General features: G+C 46.6%; 1 pseudogene; it reads left to right on the forward strand.

Moving 5' to 3' along the window:
- The first annotated feature begins 18303 nt into the window (after nucleotides 1–18303).
- LOC138369267 (5S ribosomal RNA) lies at nucleotides 18304–18422 on the forward strand (annotated as a pseudogene).
- The last annotated feature ends 837 nt before the right edge of the window (nucleotides 18423–19259 follow it).

Genomic DNA, 19259 nt, shown 5'->3' on the forward strand with positions numbered 1-19259 from the left:
TACGGACAGCAGACGCGAGGAAGGAGCGCAGGAAGAGAGAAGGAAATCAGAGTACCACAACCCAGAACCCTACAATCCCAGAGGGAAGTGGAGAACCCTCCTCAAACAGTGCAACAGCCACAGGGATTGGGGCACCACCCCCAAATTCTACCCAACAGACACCCAACCTGCCCCATCCCCTGTCAGCCCCCCACTAAGTACCCACCTAGGGCACCCTCCCCCCACCCACCCCCCACCCCCCACTCACCCCCCTTCTCCCCCTCACCCCTCTCCCCAGGACCTCCCTTCTCCCCCATCCCCCATGCCCTCCCTTCTCCCACATGCCTTCCCGTCTCTCCCACCCCCATGCCCTCCCTTCTCCCCCTCCCCCCTAAGCCCCCCACTCTCCCCCACCCCACCTAAGTCTTCCCCTCTCCCCCACTCCCCTAAACCCTCCCCTCTTCCTCACCCACCTCAGCCCTCCCTTTTCCCCCACGCCCCCCAAGCCCTCCACCCTTTTCTCTTCCCCCAAGCCCCCCCATCTCCCCTATCCCCCACAGCCTCTCCTCCCCCCATGCTTCCCCAACCCTCCCTCTCTTACCCACCCCCTGTACCCTCCCCCTCTTATCCACCCCCTGTACCCTCCCCCTCTTATCCACCCCCTGTACCCTCCCCCTCTCCCCCACCACCCCAAGCCCTCCCTCCTCCACCAATCCCCCCGTGCCAGGTCCCCCCAGCTCCCACTCACCCCAGATCCCAAAGGTCCCCCCCAGAAAAGAAGCAGAAGAGAGTCAGTTTCAGGGTGATGTACTCGAACATAGATGGGATCACAAGCAAGACAAGTGAACTAAGGGAAAGAGCACAAGAAGTTAACCCAGATGTAATCGGACTCACTGAAACAAAACTCTCTGGAATCATAACGAATGCCGTGTTTCCCCAGGAGTATACAGTAATAAGGAAAGAGAGGGAAGGTAGAGGAGGAGGCGGAGTGGCCCTACTCATGAGAAGGGAATGGAGTTTTAAGGAGATGGCCATCCCGGGCTGTGAGGAGTTCAGAGACTACATAGCAGGCACCATAACAATGGGAGGACCAAGAATAGTAGTAGCAGTAATATACAACCCTCCACCAAATGACAGGAGACCCAGTCAAGAGTATGAAAACAACAACAAGGCAGTTAACACTATAATTGAGAGGGCAGCCTCTGCTGCCTGTAGAAATAGATCCCACCTGCTCATCATGGGCGACTTCAATCACGGAAAGATTGACTGGGAGAACAAGGAACCGCATGGAGGCGAGGATACGTGGAGAGCCAAACTATTGGAGGTGGTGACAAGCAACTTCTTAACGCAGCATGTCGGAGAACCCACAAGGATGAGAGGCAATGATGAACCAGCGAGACTCGACCTAGTCTTCACTCTGAACGACTCCGACATAAGAGAAATCGGTTTTGAGGACCCAGTAGGAATGAGCGACCACAGTGTACTGGTGTTTGAGTACTTGATTGAAGAAGGGTTATTGAACTCGAGGAGGGATACCGAAACCAAAAGGTTAGCATACCGAAAGGGAAACTATGAGGGGATAAGAAAATTCCTAACAGATATAGCATGGGAAACAGAGCTCAGGGGAAAGACGGCCCAAGATATGATGGATTACATCACGCAGAAGTGCAAGGACGCAGCAAACAAGTTTGTCCCAGTCCAAAAGGAAAACAGAGAAATGAAGATGAGAAACCCATGGTTTAATCAAAGATGTAGGCTAGCTAAGCAGCAAAGTAAAAGGGCATGGAGAAACTATAGGAATAACAGGACACTGGAGAGCAGAGAAAGATACCAGAATGCCAGGAATGAATATGTCAGGATGAGAAGAGAGGCAGAAAGACAATACGAAAATGACATCGCAAGCAAGGCAAAGACTCAGCCTAAATTGTTGCATAGCCACATTAGGAGAAAAACAACAGTAAAGGAACAGGTTATGAGATTAAGGATAGGGGCGGAAGGATTCACTACAAATGACAAGGAAGTGTGTGAGGAATTGAATAAGAAATTCCAGGAGGTCTTCACCTTAGAACAAGGAGAAATTCCAGAGGTAAGTGAGGGAATAGCTAACCAGGAACCACTGGAAGAGTTTGAGATTACCAGTGGGGAAGTAAGGAAGTGTTTACTAGAGTTGGACGTGACGAAGGCTATAGGCCCAGATGGAATCTCCCCTTGGGTTCTAAAGGAAGGAGCAAGAGAACTGAGCCTACCACTCTCCATAGTGTATAACAAATCACTGGCAACAGGGGAACTGCCAGATACTTGGAAAGCAGCTAACGTAGTCCCGATATACAAGAAAGGGGATAGACAGGAGGCACTGAACTACAGGCCAGTGTCCCTAACCTGCATACCATGCAAGCTGATGGAGAAGATTGTGCGAAAAAAACTAGTGGAGCATCTGGAGCGAAGGAACTTTGTAACACAGCATCAACATGGGTTCAGGGATGGCAGGTCCTGCCTCACAGGGTTACTTGAATTCTACGACCAGGCAACAAAAATAAGGCAAGAAAGAGAAGGGTGGGCAGACTGCATATTTTTGGATTGTCAGAAAGCCTTTGATACAGTGCCACACAAGAGGCTAGTGCGAAAGTTGGAGATGCAGGCTGGAGTGAGAGGGAAGGTACTCCGGTGGATAGAGGAATACCTAAGCAACAGGAGACAACGAGTCTGTGTGAGGGGTGAGGTCTCAGATTGGCGAGACGTCACAAGTGGAGTCCCGCAGGGGTCAGTCCTTGGACCTATACTGTTTCTGGTATATGTAAATGATCTCCCAGAGGGTATAGATTCGTTCCTCTCAATGTTTGCCGACGATGCAAAAATTATGAGGAGGATTGAAACAGAGGATGATAGTAGGAGGCTACAAGATGACCTGGATAGACTGAGTGAATGGTCCAACAAATGGCTGTTGAAGTTCAACCCGAGTAAATGCAAAGTAATGAAACTAGGCAGTGGAAACAGGAGGCCAGGCACAGGATACAGAATAGGAGATGAAGTACTTAATGAAACAGACAGAGAGAAAGATCTAGGAGTTGATATCACTCCAAACCTGTCTCCTGAAGCCCACATAAAGAGAATAACGTCTGCGGCATATGCGAGGCTGGCTAACATCAGAACGGCGTTCAGGAACCTGTGTAAGGAATCATTCAGAATCTTGTACACCACATATGTAAGACCAATCCTGGAGTATGCGGCCCCAGCATGGAGCCCGTACCTTGTCAAGCACAAGACGAAGCTGGAAAAAGTCCAAAGGTATGCTACTAGACTAGTCCCAGAACTAAGAGGCATGAGTTATGAGGAAAGGCTGCGGGAAATGCACCTCACGACACTGGAAGACAGAAGAGTAAGGGGGGACATGATCACAACCTACAAAATCCTCAGGGGAATCGACCGGGTAAACAAGGACGAACTTTTCAACACTGGTGGGACGCGAACAAGGGGACACAGGTGGAAGCTGAGTACCCAAATGAGCCACAGAGACGTTAGAAAGAACTTTTTCAGTGTCAGAGTAGTTAGCAAATGGAATGCATTAGGAAGTGATGTGGTGGAGGCTGACTCCATTCACAGTTTCAAATGTAGATATGATAGAGCCCAATAGGCTCAGGAATCTGTACACCAGTTGATTGACGGTTGAGAGGCGGGACCAAAGAGCCAGAGCTCAACCCCCGCAAGCACAATTAGGTAAGTACAATTAGGTAAGTACACACACACACACACACACACACACACACACACACACACACACACACACACGCACACACACACACACACCAAACACGCACACACACACACACACACACACACACACACACACACACACACACACACACACACACACACACACACCAAACACACACACACACACACACCAAACACACACACACACACTCACACACACACACACACACACACACACACACACACACACACACACACACACACACACACACACACACACACACACACACACACACACACACACACACACAGTGGAGTCCCACAGGGCACTGTACTCGGTCCTATCTTGTTTCTGATATATGTAAATGATCTCCCGGAGGGCATCGATTCATTTCTCTCAATGTTTGCGGACGATGCTAAAATTATGAGACGGATTAAAACAGAAGAGGACTGTTTGAGGCTTCAAGAAGACCTAGACAAGCTGAAGGAATGGTCGAACAAATGGTTGTTAGAGTTTAACCCAACCAAATGTAATGTAATGAAGATAGGTGTAGGGAGCAGGAGGCCAGATACAAGGTATCATCTGGGAGAGGGAATTCTTCAGGAGTCAGAGAAGGAAAAAGACTTGGGGGCTGATATCACGCCAGACCTGTCTCCTGCAGCACATATCAAGCGGATAACATTAGCAGCATATGCCAGGCTGGCCAACATACGAACGGCATTCAGAAACTTGTGTAAAGAATCATTCAGAACTTTGTATACCACATATGTCAGGCCAATCCTGGAGTATGCAGCCCCAGCATGGAGTCCATATCTAGTCAAGGATAAGACTAAACTGGAAAAGGTTCAAAGGTTTGCCACCAGACTAGTACCCGAGCTGAGAGGTATGAGCTACGAGGAGAGACTACGGGAATTAAACCTCACTTCGCTGGAAGACAGAAGAGTTAGGGGCGACATGATCACCTCATTCAGGATTCTGAAGGGAATTGATAGGGTAGATAAAGACAGTCTATTTAACACAAGGGGAACACGCACAAGGGGACACAGGTGGAAACTGAGTGCCCAAGTGAGCCACAGAGATATTAGAAAGAACTTTTTTAGTGTCAGAGTGGTTGACAAATGGAATGCATTAGGCAGTGATGTGGTGGAGGCTGACTCCATACACAGTTTCAAGTGTAGATATGATAGAGCCCAATAGGCTCAGGAATCTGTACACCTGTTGATTGACGGTTGAGAGGCGGGACCAAAGAGCCAGAGCTCAACCCCCGCAAACACAACTAGGTGAGTAACTAGGTGAGTACACACACACACACACACACACACAGCAGGAGAGGAAGAAGACGAGTCATACATGGAGATGACTGTTTGCGCATGGAGGGAAATCACTGAGGAACTGAAAGACATGAGAGGACTCATAAATAAACTACAGAATGAACTAAAGGCAGCACAAGAGGAGATAACAAACCTAAAAACAGGATCTCCTCAGACTGTGGCACAGGGGACCATTCCCCAGGCACCAGGAGATGCAGCAATGGCAGAGACACCTACAATGGGTGCCACCTTTGCTGAAATGGTGAAGAGCTCAGGAGCAATGGCCACAGTCAAGGAAGTTGTAATGAAAGCAGTAACCTCACAGGAGGCGGCTAGATGCACGAGCCAGTTACTGGAAAGGAAAAGAGCTGTAGTAGTGATAGGTGTTAAGGAACAAGAGGGTTCAACAAGGGAAGAATGGAAGTCAAAGGACAAAGCTGCAGTGGCAGAGATACTAAAGGAGATAGGTATGGAAGGGGCTGAAACAGACATAGAGAAGTTTTCCGGATTGACCAGTACAACAAAGACAAAGACCGGTTGATCAAAGTAGTGCTCAAAAACGAGTGCATCGAAAAGGACATCCTAGCAAAAAAGAGCAAATTGAAATATGTAACGAATTACAGACAGGTATTCCTTCAAAGGGACATGACCAGGAAAGAGATAATACAGGCAGCAGATGCATGGAAAAGGCGCAGGCAGAGGGAAGGGAGCCAGGAAACCTCAACCCCCAACCCAGCAATCCCAGTGGGGAGTGTGGAACCCCAACCTAGCACCTCGGGAACCCCAGAGGGGACTGCAACATCCCAACTCACCACCCTTTAGGTATGGAGTTCCAACGTTCGACCCTCCCTCCCTACCCCCTTCCCTCCTACCCCCTGGTCTTCCTCCTGCCACTATCCAGCCCAGACACGGACTAAGTTCTCCATCCCCCACCCCAGGTCTAAGCTATCCTCCCCCTGCCCCTCCTTTCCCCCCCACCCCCACCTCCCTCAGAACCCCTGGTAACTACCCCACAGGAGGATGAGCCTACCCAAGCAGCAATGCCCATGGAACAGCTTCCTGCACTAGTGGGGAGTGTGGGTGAAAATGGATATAGGAAAGTGAGCTTCAAGGTAATGTACTCAAACATCGATGGGATTACAACAAAGCAAGTGAACAGGCAGAAAGGGCAGAGGAAAAAACCAAGATGTAATATGACTCACAGAAACAAAATTGTCAGCAGTCATAACAAATGCTGTGTTTCCAAAGGACTTTTATATAGTAAGGAAAGAGAGAGACGGGAAAGGAGAAGGAGGAGGAGGAGTGGCTCTGCTGATAAGGAAGGACTGGAGCTTTGAAGAGATGGAAATTCCGGGCTGCGACGGATTCAGAGATTACATAACAGGAACTATGACAATGGGTGGACCTAAGATAATAGTGGCAGTCATTTACAACCCTCCATTAAATGACAGAAGACCCAGACAAGAGTTCGACAGAAACAACATGGCTACCATTAACATAATAGAGAGAGCAGCTTCAGTTGCCTGCAGGAATGGATCCAGACTCTTAATCATGGGCGATTTCAACCATGGAAAGATAGACTGGGAGAATGGGGACCCACATGAAGGTGAAGTCACATAGAGATCTAAACTTTTACAAGGAACTTTTTGAGCCAACATGTCAAGGGACACACAAGACTGAAAGGAAATGACGAACCAGCTAGACTCGACCTGATATTCACCTTAAATGACTCAGAAATAAGGGAAGTAAAAAATGAAGCCCCGTAGGAATGAGTGACCACCGTATATTGATATTTGAGTATCTGGTAGAAGTAAGGATAACCTATCCAAGGATGGGATTGGAAGGAAAAAAGACTAAATTACCGAAGAGGAAAATATGACGAGATGAGGAACTTCCTAATGGGAATACCATGGGAAACAGAACTCGGAGAAAAGACTGTACAGAAAATGATGGATTATTTCACTCAGAAGTGTCAGGAGGCTGCAGACAGGTTTATCCCAGTCTAAGAAGTGAAACACGAAAAGCAACAGAAGAATCCGTGGTTCAACCAAGAATGTGCGGCAGCAAAGCAATTGAGTAAAAGAACATGGCGAAACTACGGGAACAACAGAACACCAAAGAGCAGGGAGAGATACCAGAGGGCCAGAAATGAGTACATCAGAGTGAGGAGAGAAGCAGAGAAAGTACAAAAATGCCATCGCAAGTAAAGCTAAGGCCCCAACCAAAACTGTTCCACAGCCACATCAGAAGGAAAACAGCAGTGAAGGAACAAGTGATGAAACTGAGAAAAGGGGAGAAAAGATACACAGAGAACGACAAAGAGATGTGTGAAAAACTCAACAAGAGATTCCAGGAGGTTTTCACAATAGAACAAGGAGAGGTCCCTGCACTAAATGAGGAGGCAAACCACACAATCTTGGAGGAAATTTACCTCACCAGTGATGAGGTCAAAAGGAATCTGTTGGAGCTGAATGTGTCATAGGCGTTTGGGCCTGACAGAATCTCACCGTAGATTCCTAAAGAAGGTGCAGAAGTACTAAGTGTGCCACTCTCTATGGTGTATAACAGGTCACTGGAAACGGGAGAACTTCCGGAAAGCAGGAAGACAGCTAATGTAGTACCAATTAACAAAAAGGGTGACAGGCAAGAGGCACTGAACTGCAGGCCAGTTTCCCTAACTTGTATACCATGCAAGGTGATGGAGAAGATTGTGAGGAAAAGGCTCGTAGAGCATCTGGAGGGAAACAGCTTTGTAACACACCACCAGCATGGGTTCAGAGATGTTAAATCGTGCCTCACAGGCCTAATAGAAATCTATGACCAAGCAACACAAATTAAGCAGGAAAGAGAAGGGTGGGCAGACTGCATTTTCTTGGACTGTCAGAAAGCTTTCGACACAGTACCTCACAAAAGGCTGTTACAAAAGTTGGAGCAGCAGGCAGGAGTAAAAGGTAAGGTGCTCCAATGGATAAGGGAGTATTTAAGCAATAGGAAACAGCGAGTAACGGTGAGTGGGGAGGCATCAGAGTGGCGAGATGTCACCAGCGGGGTTCCACAGGGCTCTGTACTCGGACCCATCCTGTTTCTAGTATATGTAAACGACCTTCCATAGGGTATAGACTCCTAGCTCTCAATGTTTGCTAATGATGCAAAAATTATGAGAAGAATCAAAACAGATGAAGATAGACAGAGACTACAGGACGACCTGGACAAACTGAAGGAATGGTCTAGAAAATGGCTGCTAAAGGTCAACTCAGGAAAGTGTAAAGTAGTGAAATTTGGCGAAGGGAGCAGAAGGCTGAATACAAGGTACCATCTGGGAGGTGAAATCCTACAAGAGTCAAAAAGAGAGAAAGATCTGGAGGTCGATATCACACCGAACCTGTCCCCAGAGGCACACATCAAAAGGATATCATCAGTGGCATATGCTAGACTGGCCAATATAAGAACTGCCTTTAGAATCTTGTATGAGGAATCGTTCAGGACCCTGTATACCACTTATGTAAGACCAATCCTGGAGTCCATACCTAGTTAAACACAAGACGAAGTTAGAGAAGATTCAGAGGTATGCCACCAGACTGGTCCCGGAACTGAGAGGAATGAGTTACGAGGAAAGGCTAAGGGAGTTGAACCTCACAACCCTGGAAAACAGAAGAGTAAGGGGAGAAATGACAATCACCTACAAAATCCTTAGAGGGAATTGACAGAGCGGACAAAGACAAACTCTTTAGCGCCGGTGGAACACGAACAAGGGGACACAGGTGAAAACTTAGTATCGAGATGAGCTACAGAGACATTAGAAAGAATTTTTTCAGTGTCAGAATAGTTAAGAAATGGAATGCATTAAGTAGTGTTGTGGTGGAGGCAGACTACATACACAGTTTCAAATACAGATATGATAGAGCCCAATAGGCTCACGAATCTGTACACCAGTTGATTGACAGTTGAGAGGCAGGACCAAAGAGCCAGAGCTCAACCCCCGCAAACACAACTAGGGGAGACAACTAGGTGAGTACACACACACACACACACACACACACACGCCCAACACACACACACACACACACACACACACACACACACACACACACACACACACACACACACACACACACACACACACACACACACACACACACACACACACACACACACACACACACACGTACCCCCCCTCTGCATAGAATCCCTCCTTTCCCCTCACCCTACCTGCCCCCACCCAACCCTCCCACCCCCACCCCATTCTGACCCTGTCACCCCTTCCCATTCCCGTTATGTCCCCCCTCCCATCTTTCCCCCCCTGTCTCCCCTCCCCCTTCATCCCTATCCCTCCTACCCCCTCACCCAGTATCCTCCTTGTCCCCCATATATCCTTAACCCACACTCTACCTGTCCCCCCTTCCCTTAAACCCCCACTCCCCACCCCAAAATCCTTTGAGACCCTGCAAACCACCTCACAGATCTTCTCACCCATGGAACAGCTTCCCACACCAGCAGAATACTCTCCAAGAAAGGGACAAAAAAATGAACAGAAGAAAGTGAGCTTGAAGGCAATGTACACTAACATGGATGGGATTACAAATAAAACAAGTGAACTCGGAGAATGGGCACTAGACGAAAACCCAGACATAATAGCACTCACAGAAACAAAGCTAACGAAAACTATAACAAACGCAGTGTTTCCACAGGGCTACTATGTAGTGAGGAAAGAGAGAGAAGGGAGAGGAGGAGGAGGTGGTGTAGCTTTGCTACTAAGAGAAGGTTGGAGTTTCGAAGAGACGGTAATTCAGAACTGTGAAGGTTTCAGTGACTACATATCAGGCACCATAGCAACTGGAGGACAGAAAATTATAGTAGTAGTCATATATAGCCCCCCACCGAATGACAGAAAACCCAGACAGGAATATGACAGAAACAACTTGGCCACCATCAATATAATAGAGAGAGCAGCTTCTGTGGCTAGCAGGAACGGATCCAGGCTACTAATCATGGTAGACTTCAACAATGGGAAGATAGATTGGGGAAACAGAAACCCACATGCATGCCCAGACACATGGAGAGCTAAGCTGCTGAATGTGGCAACAAGAAACTTTCTAAGTTAACACGTCAAGGGACCGACAAGAATGAGAGGAGGGGATGAACCAGGCTTGCTTGATCTGATATTTACCCTAAATGAGTCGGATATAAGGGAAGTTAAGTTGGAAGCCCCTTGGGAATGAGTGATCATAGTGTATTGAGCTTTGAGTACCTGGTTGAGCTAGGAATTATCACCCCCAAAAAAGAACTGATAAAGGGATGGCGTACCAAAAGGGAAACTATGAGGAGATGAATAAATTCCTATGGGATATACATTGGGACACAGAACTCGGAACCAAGTCCGTACAAGACATGATGGACTATGTCACCTAAAATTGTCAGGAGGCTGTAAGCAGGTTTGTCCCAGTCCGACAGGAAAAAAACAGAGAAGCAAAGGAAGAATCCGTGGTTTAATAGGGAATGTATGAAAGCAAAGGAGCTGAACAAAAGGGCATGGAGGAACTTCCGTAATAACAGAACACCAGAAAGTAGAGAGAGATACCAGAGCTCCAGGAACGAGTATGTTAGTGTGAGAAGAGCAGCTGAGAAAAGGTATGAAAATGATATAGCTAATAAAACCAAGACCGAACCAAAGCTAATACACAGTCACATCAGGAGGAAGACAACAGTGAAGGAACAGGTGATGAAACTTAGGGTGGGCGAGGACAGGTACACAGAGAATGACAAAGAGGTGTGTGAAGAACTCAACAAAAGGTTCCAGGAGGTCTTTACAATAGAACAGGGAGAAGTCACGGCGCTAGGAGAGGTGGCAGCAAACCAGGTGACCTTGGAAAGGTTCGAAATTACAAGAGATGAGGTCAAGAAGCACGTATTGGAGCTGGATGTGAGTAAAGCTGTTGGGCCAGACGGAATCTCACCATAGGTATTGAAAGAGTGTGCAGGAGCACTTTGCTTGCCACTCTCCATAGATTAGTAGGTCACTGGAAACGGGAGACCTACCAGAAATATGGAAGACTGTTAATGTAGTACCAATACACAAAAAGGGTGACAGACAGGAGGCACTGAACTACAGGCCAGTGTCCTTAACTTGTATACCATGCAAGGTGATGGAGAAGATTGTGAGAAAAAACCTAGTAACACATCTGGGCAGAAGAGACTTCGTGACAACCCATCAACATGGGTTCAGGGAGTGTAAATCTTGCCTTACAGGCTTGATAGAATTCTACGATCAGGTGACAAAGATTAAGCAAGAAAGAGAAGGATGGGCGGACTGCATTTTTTTTGGACTGTTGGAAAGCCTTTGACACAGTACCCCATAAAAGGTTGATGCATAAGTTGGAGAAACAGGCAGGAGTAACTGGTAGGGCTCTCCAGTGGATAAAGGAGTACCTAAGCAATAGGAAGCAGAGAGTTACAGTGAGGGGTGAGACCTCAGAATGGCGTGATGTCACCAGTGGAGTCTCACAGGGCTCTGTGCTTGGACCTATCCTGTTTCTGATGTACGTAAATGATCTCCCAGAGGGTATAGACTCATTCCTCTCAATGTTTGCTGACGACGCCGAAATTATGAGAAGGATTAAGACAGAGGATGACAGCTTGAGGCTTCAAGAAGACCTGGACAAGCTGCAGGAATGGTCGAACAAATGGCTGTTAGAGTTTAACCCAAGCAAATGTAATGTAATGAAGATAGGGGTAGGAAGCAGGAGACCAGGCACTGTGATTGCCACTCTACATAGTGCATAACAAATCACTGGCAACCGAGGAACTGCCAGAAATTTGGAGAGCAGCTAATGTAGGTCCGATATACAAGAAAGGGGATAGGTAGGAGGCCATGAACTACAGGCCAGTGTCCCTAACCTGCATACCATGTAAGCTGATGGAGAAGATTGTGCAAAGAAAGCTAGTGGAACATCTCGAGCAAAATAACTTTGTAACTCGGCATCAAAGGCTGCAGGAAATGCCCTTACGACACAGGAAAACAAAAGAGTGAGGGGAGACATGATCACTACATACAAAATCCTCAAGGGAATTGACAGGGTAGACAAGGATAAACTATTCAACACTGGTGGTACGCGAACAAAGGGACACAGGTGGAAACTGAGTACCCAAATGAGCCACAAGGACGTTAGAAGGAACTTTTTCAGTGTCAGAGTAGTTAACAGGTGGAATGCATTAGACAGCGATGTGGTAGAGGCTGACTCCATACACAGTTTTAAATGTAGATATGATAGCGCCAATTAGGCTCAGGAATCTGTACACCAGTTGATTGACAGTTGAGAGGTGGGACCAAAGAGCTAAAGCTCAAACCCTGCAAGCACAAATAGGTAAGTACAAGTAGGTGAGTACACCAAATAAACACACACACACACACACACACACACACACAGGGGCCTCGTCGCTTGGTGGATAGCACGCAGGACTCGTAATTCTGTGGCGCGGGTTCGATTCCTGTACCAGGCAGAAACTAATGGGCAAAGTTTCTTTCACCCTGAATGCCCCTGTTACCTAGCAGTAAATACACCCTGACTAACACCCTGGGAGTTAGTCAGCTGTCACGAGCTGCTTCCTTCCTGCGCACAGGACTCGCGGACCAGGCCTTGGGCTGAGAGGATGTGCGCGTCTGCTCTCCCTTCTAGGGAATAAGTCCCCAACCCTGTGCTGCGTTCGCCAGGGCGGTATTATCACAATACTATTGTGCTGCTGAGTGTCATTACACTATTGCATAAGTCACTAGTATTAAAGAAACCATAGAGTGAACTAATACCCTGGGCGATCGCCCGGCCTAGGCACTTGTGGCTTGGAGGAGGCCTACTGCTCCCTTAGGGGAAGCCTACCAAGCAGTAGTGGTTGGTGCATTGCTGGTAACAACACAGCATTACCTACACAGAGTACTTGGAACTCAATGGAAGATTCCCTAGCAAGAACCTAGAGGAGCAACAAGCAAAGAGAGTGGTGGGTCTGTAACCTAACCTTTGCGGTCAGTACTGACCCAACGGTCTCCCCTTCCCCCTACCTGACAGGAGGGTGACATAGCCGCCAACATATGACGATGCCAGCTTTGTACAAAGCAACTGTACACTCCTAGTTATAAGATCTATTTTCCCCACTTTCTCTTACACTTCTCATTTCGCCATTTCAACAGGTCAAGTGGAACGGTCCAGTGGCCCATGCGGTTATCTGTAAAATCTGGGGGGGGCCACTTGTTCTGGGCATCTGTTCACCCTTGTAGCAGGGTTAGGCTGTCTTAGGGGACATTCTGTCCACACATAGGATACAGGAGGATAAGTCACTGGGGGCTACCCTCTGCGAGTCCCAACCAACCAAGTGGAAGGACAGAGTGCATAGCCCTCGGCTCAGGAGAACTTATTCCAAGGAAGGGAATTGCTGAGAAAAGCAACTATACAAGATAAAATGTACAGGAACTGAGACAATGAGAGGACACCGGGTAAAAATCCGCCCCTCAGCGGGGGGGGGGGCAGGCAATGAGAAACAGAAGGAACTAGCAAATCTGTTATCAACTCTCAAAGTAAGATTTTCTAGGCTAATACCCACAAAGGACTCCTCTTTCATAGCACTATGCTACCAGGATGTAAATGTGGATACAATCATCATGGGAGACAACATACGTATGTTGAAGGATAAACATTTCCAGGTTATTATTCCCTCTGAGCTGCAGGCCAGGAAGACAATAATCTTGAAGAGACTTGATGCAGGAATTACTGAAGACACCCCAGAAAATATTAAACACGATATAGAATATAAGAATGATTGGGCCAAGGTGGAAGAGGTAATCCTCATGCCGAGACTGTCTAACATGATGAAAATAAGGTTTGAAGAAATCTCCATGGCACAGAAAGCCCTCAGCCAAGGTGTCCATTGCAACTACTATCACCTTAGCACGGACAACAACAACCTTGAGCAGGAGGAATACTATAACATTACCCCTTGTTGGACATGCTATAAATACGATCACACAGCCGCAGAGTGCCAACAAACGGGCCAAGTATGTTCAGAATGTGCTGGGCAGGGACACACATACAGAGACTGCATAAATAAATCAAACGCCAAATGTCTCAACTGTGAGGGTCCTCACCGCACACTTGCATCAATATGTCCCATTAGGAAGGACATTTTAAAACAAAGAAAGGCCGATGCCTTAGCAAAAAAGACAGCAATGGCCAATAATACTTATGCAGGTATAACTACCACCAATGCTTGGTCTAACAAGATATCACATAATCCAGCAAACACTACCCCACACACTCCAACAAACATGACCTCACAGGTAAATGGGGACCTACCCACAAAGATCCTGAGCAGTATGCTCTTTGCTCATTTAGAAAACATAGCAAACCCAGGGTCATTTAGGTCTGTAATTAAAGAAATGTACAAGATGAATAGACTCCCATTAATGGAATTCCCAGACACCAACTCCACTAACTCCACTAACATCATAAAAGCCCTGGTGGACAGCAATGTAGCCAGCACTACCCCAACTGTGACTAACTCCCAACAAGTGCCAGCACCCACGACCCCAGCAACCACCAACAAGCCAGAGGAAGATGATACAACACCAGCAACTACCACTCAGGACCCCCGGAGAGGGGCCACACATAAACAACAAAACATACAAGTACCACAGGACCAGGGACCCACAACGGTTCTCACTGATTCCCGCACACCCACACAAAATGTCACCCAAGCCTCAGTAGAGACCCCAAACACAATCAATTTCTACTCAAGCAAAACAACCCACCGGGTTCCCCACAGGATCCTCAAAGAGCAAATACAAACCCATCAAATAAAATTCCAACACAACATTCCCGGTGTCTCTACGAGTGACGTGTACGACCGGATAATGTCAAATACTTTTACCTCAAACCGAAAACCCATAATCATTCAACAGATAAGCAGCGAGGACTTTGACGCAATGCGCAATGGTTATGGAACGATCCCGAACAATCCACAAGGTGGAAGAAACCCATCAGATTCAACATAGCCATCCAGTCATTAACAATAATTCAACACAATGTTCTATGCTGGACTCCGCACAGAGCATTGGAACTCAGCAACTTGTACAGAGAAATAGACCCTGATATAATACTCATTAACAGCCATGGAAAAAAGAACAGCGAGAAGATCAAGATCTTCAATTACAAAATTTACCAGGTCAACAGGGCTGACCAGGCCAACGATGGAGCGGCAATTGCCGTTAAAAGAAATATTCCTCACAAAATTCTAGATAACTTCCAGGAAAATTTCCTGGCAATTGAACTCCAAACTACGAAAGGTATAATCTTCATAGGAACATGCTACCAACCACCAAGACGTCCTTACCTTCCCCTGGCCGACATCATGAAACTTACCAGAAGGAACAGACCTGCCTACTTTCTGGGTGATCTGAACGCCAAGCACAGAACACTGGGACATGGAAAGAACAACCAAGCAGGAGAAGCCGTCCACAATATGATAAGGTACGGAAATCTAACCCACCTGGGTCCAGACTTCCCAACTTACGTCAGACAAGGCCATAGTGGTAAACCAGACATAATACTGTTATCAACCACCACTTCCTAAACACCCGCATAGAAAGGGGCCCTGTGATCACAAGCGACCACCTACCAATAATAATGACGCTGCCAACTAACCCCATTCAGAAACCCTCACCACCAAGACTTCAATGCACTAAAACTGACTGGGAAGCGTTCAAGAGCAGTGCACAGGAAATCAGTGTCACAGATTTTAATGGAAAGGAAACATCATGCATAAACGCAGAGTTAAATACATGGATTAACACCATAGAAAAATGCATGACTGATCACATTCCCGTAGCTCACCACATAACGCTCCCACACCCCCCAGCCACTGAGGCGCTCAGGACACTGCAAACCAGATATAACAATCTTCTACAACTCATAACACATTACGGGTGGACGGATGAGCGCAAAAGACTACAAAGGGAACTTCAAGATGAGCTGCAAGATCTGTGCAAAACAGAGTACACCAAACAATGGGATGACCTAATAAGCAAAATCAAAGTCGACTACAGAAACCCGGGAAAGTTCTGGAAAAAAGTAAAGACCCTGATGGGAAGCTCTTCTGAGGAAACACCCTACATCATAGACGCCTCAGGAAATAAACTCTATGAGGAGAGAGAACAAGAGCAGGAATTCAGGAAGTTCTGGGAAAAAATATTCAGGATAAACCCGGAAGAAAATTTAAATTTTTGCCCAAATAATGAAAGGGAAATTACAACTCAAGTCGATAACAGAGCTGTAGCACTACTCCCGACGCAAACAATAGACCTTAACAACATACGCGATGACTGCCACCTTATGAAACACATAACCATTGCAGAGGTCCATAAAACAATTATGGGTTTCAAGAACAAGGCGCCGGGCAACAGCAAAATAAATAAGATGGTATTATCCAACCTACCAGTGATTGCACTCCATCAATACACATGTATCTTAAATGCAGCTTTTGCATCTGGACTATTCCCCACATACTTCAAGAATGCCACAATAAGATTAATCCCCAAGCCAGGTAAACCCCCAACCCAAACTGAAAACTACAGGCCAATTTCTCTCCTCGAAGTACCAGGTAAAATATTCGAAAAAATTATCAATCAGAGACTTGTGAAGTACATGGAAGAGGAAGGGAAGTACAACACCAGGCAGCATGGATTTAGAAACCGCAGAGGGGACCATACAGCTATAGCCCTGATCTACGAGCATATAGCCAACGCAGTGTCGAAAAAAGATCAGTGTAATATAGTGCTTAGGGACGTCTCGAAAGCCTTCGACAAAGTGTGGCACACAGGCCTAAAATATAAGATATCTGAACTAGGGCTTCCTGAGAGATTTACTGCTACTCTCTGCAGCTTTATAGACAATAGAACTGCTAGGCTTAATATCGGCAGCTACTTGGGTGACGTAATAGAACTGAAAAGTGGAGTACCACAAGGAAGCTGCCTCTCCCCCACTCTATTTAACATATATACAGACCTACCCCAACCCCAACATGGAGAATACATCACATACGCTGATGATGTTGCCCAAATAATATGCCAACCGGGCCCATCAAAGCCGCTGCTAGCCGACATGACCAAGGCGGCAATTGAACTCATAAACAACTTTGAGAAGCAATGGAAAATTAGCACCAACAAACAAAAGTTCCAAATAATACACATTGGGAAAAGAAACCCGGACCCCATCATCCTTGATAACCAGCCGATCCAATATGCGGAGGTAGGCAGAATACTGGGACTTATGATAAATAGAACAGGGATACAAATTCATGTAAGGGACCGACTAAACAAAGCCAAAGCAGCATTAGGAAAACTGAGAAGATTCCGAAGCCTCAGTACTAACATTCAAATCCACCTATATAAGGCTCTAGTTCGGCCGCATCTAGAATATCCCCCAGTACCACTACACACCATAAAGAAAACTAACATGCAGAAACTGCAAGCAGTACAAAATAAGGCGCTAAGGAGAGCAGCAAAACACCGTCCACCATATGATCAGACAATCCAGGAGCTCCACGAACTCCTGAACACACAGCCACTAAACATCAGACTGCAGCACCAAGCCATCAGGGTATGGAACACCATCGAAATGTTAGAGGACCCAATGTTTGAAAGATTACTCCAAGATGAGACGCCCCACTCCCACAGCTGGTGGCCCAAGAGCCTCGATTCTCTGGACGAAAACCCTGCCCCAAAGTATATAATCCCCAGATGAGTTATATATGTATATATATGAACAGTTCATATATGTGTATGTATGAACAACTCGATAAATAATATGTATGTATGAAAACTCGATAAATAATAATAATAAAATAGAGAGCCTTAAACAGAATAACATGTGTGGAAGCATCGGAGTGTGTATATATGAATGCTACACAGTATTCATCTATGGACATCCATATATGGTGAAACACATGTGAAGAACCTCTCACACACACTCACAGCTCCCTGACAAGAGGGAGCCAGCTTAGCTTAGCTGCCAACACCTACACATCGTGTCAGCAAGGCGGACAGCCCGCCTGCTTTCATACCTCTCACTGTATTTCCCACTTCTATACTTCCCTTCACCTATGCCTCTCTTTCCTCTTTACTCCCCCCCCCCAAAAAAAAAAAAGAGCTGCTTCCTGGGGTGTGTGTGTGGTGAGGAAAAAAAAGTAGTAAACAGTTGATTGACAGTTGACGCTCAACAGATCAAAGCTCAACCCCCGAAAACACAACTAGGTGAATACACACACAACGGCCATACCACGTTGAGAGCATCGCTTCTCGTCCGTTCAGCGAAGTTAAGCAATGTTGGGTTTGGTTACTACTTGGATGGGTGACCGCCTGGGAACACCAAGTGCTGTTGGCAATAATGTTTTGTGAGGCCGGTGGCTGAGTGGACAGCACAGTGGACGCGGGATCCTGTGGTCCCGGGTTCGATCCCAGACGCCGGCGAGAAATAATAGGCAGAGTTTCTTTTAACCAATGTCCCTGTTACCTAGCAGTAAATAGGTGCCTGGGAGTTAATCAGCAGTCACGGGCTGCTTCCTGGTGTTTGTGTGTGTGTACTCACCTAGTTGTACTCACCTAGTTGTGCTTGCGGGGGTTGAGCTCTGGCTCTTTGGTCCCACCTCTCAACCGTCAATCAACAGGTGTACAGGTTCCTGAGCCTATTGGGCTCTATCATATCTACACATGAAACTGTGTATGGAATCAGCCTCCACCACATTGCTTCCTAATGCATTCCATTTGTCAACCACTCTGACACTAAAAAAGTTCTTTCTAATATCTCTGTGGCTCATTTGGGCACTCAGTTTCCACCTTTGTCCCCTAATGCGTGTACCCCTTGTGTTAAATAGCCTGTCTTTATCAACACTGTCGATTCCCTTGAGAATCCTGAATGTGGTTATCATGTCCCCCCTAACTCTTCTATCTTCCAACGAAGTGAGGTTTAATTCCCGTAGTCTCTCCTCGTAGCTCATACCTCTCAGCTCGGGTACTAGTCTGGTGGCAAACCTTTGAACATTTTCCAGTTTAGTCTTATGCTTCACTAGATATGGACTCAATGCTGGAGCCGCATACTCCAGGATTGGTCTGACATATGTGGTATATAATGTTCTGAAACATTCCTTACACAAGTTTCTAAAGACCGTTCTTATTTTAGCCAACCTAGCATATGCTGCTGATGTTTTCCTCTTGATATGAG

Source organism: Procambarus clarkii, chromosome 3 (genome assembly GCF_040958095.1).
Source record: "Procambarus clarkii isolate CNS0578487 chromosome 3, FALCON_Pclarkii_2.0, whole genome shotgun sequence".
In the NCBI taxonomy this organism is placed as follows: Eukaryota; Metazoa; Arthropoda; class Malacostraca; order Decapoda; family Cambaridae; genus Procambarus; species Procambarus clarkii.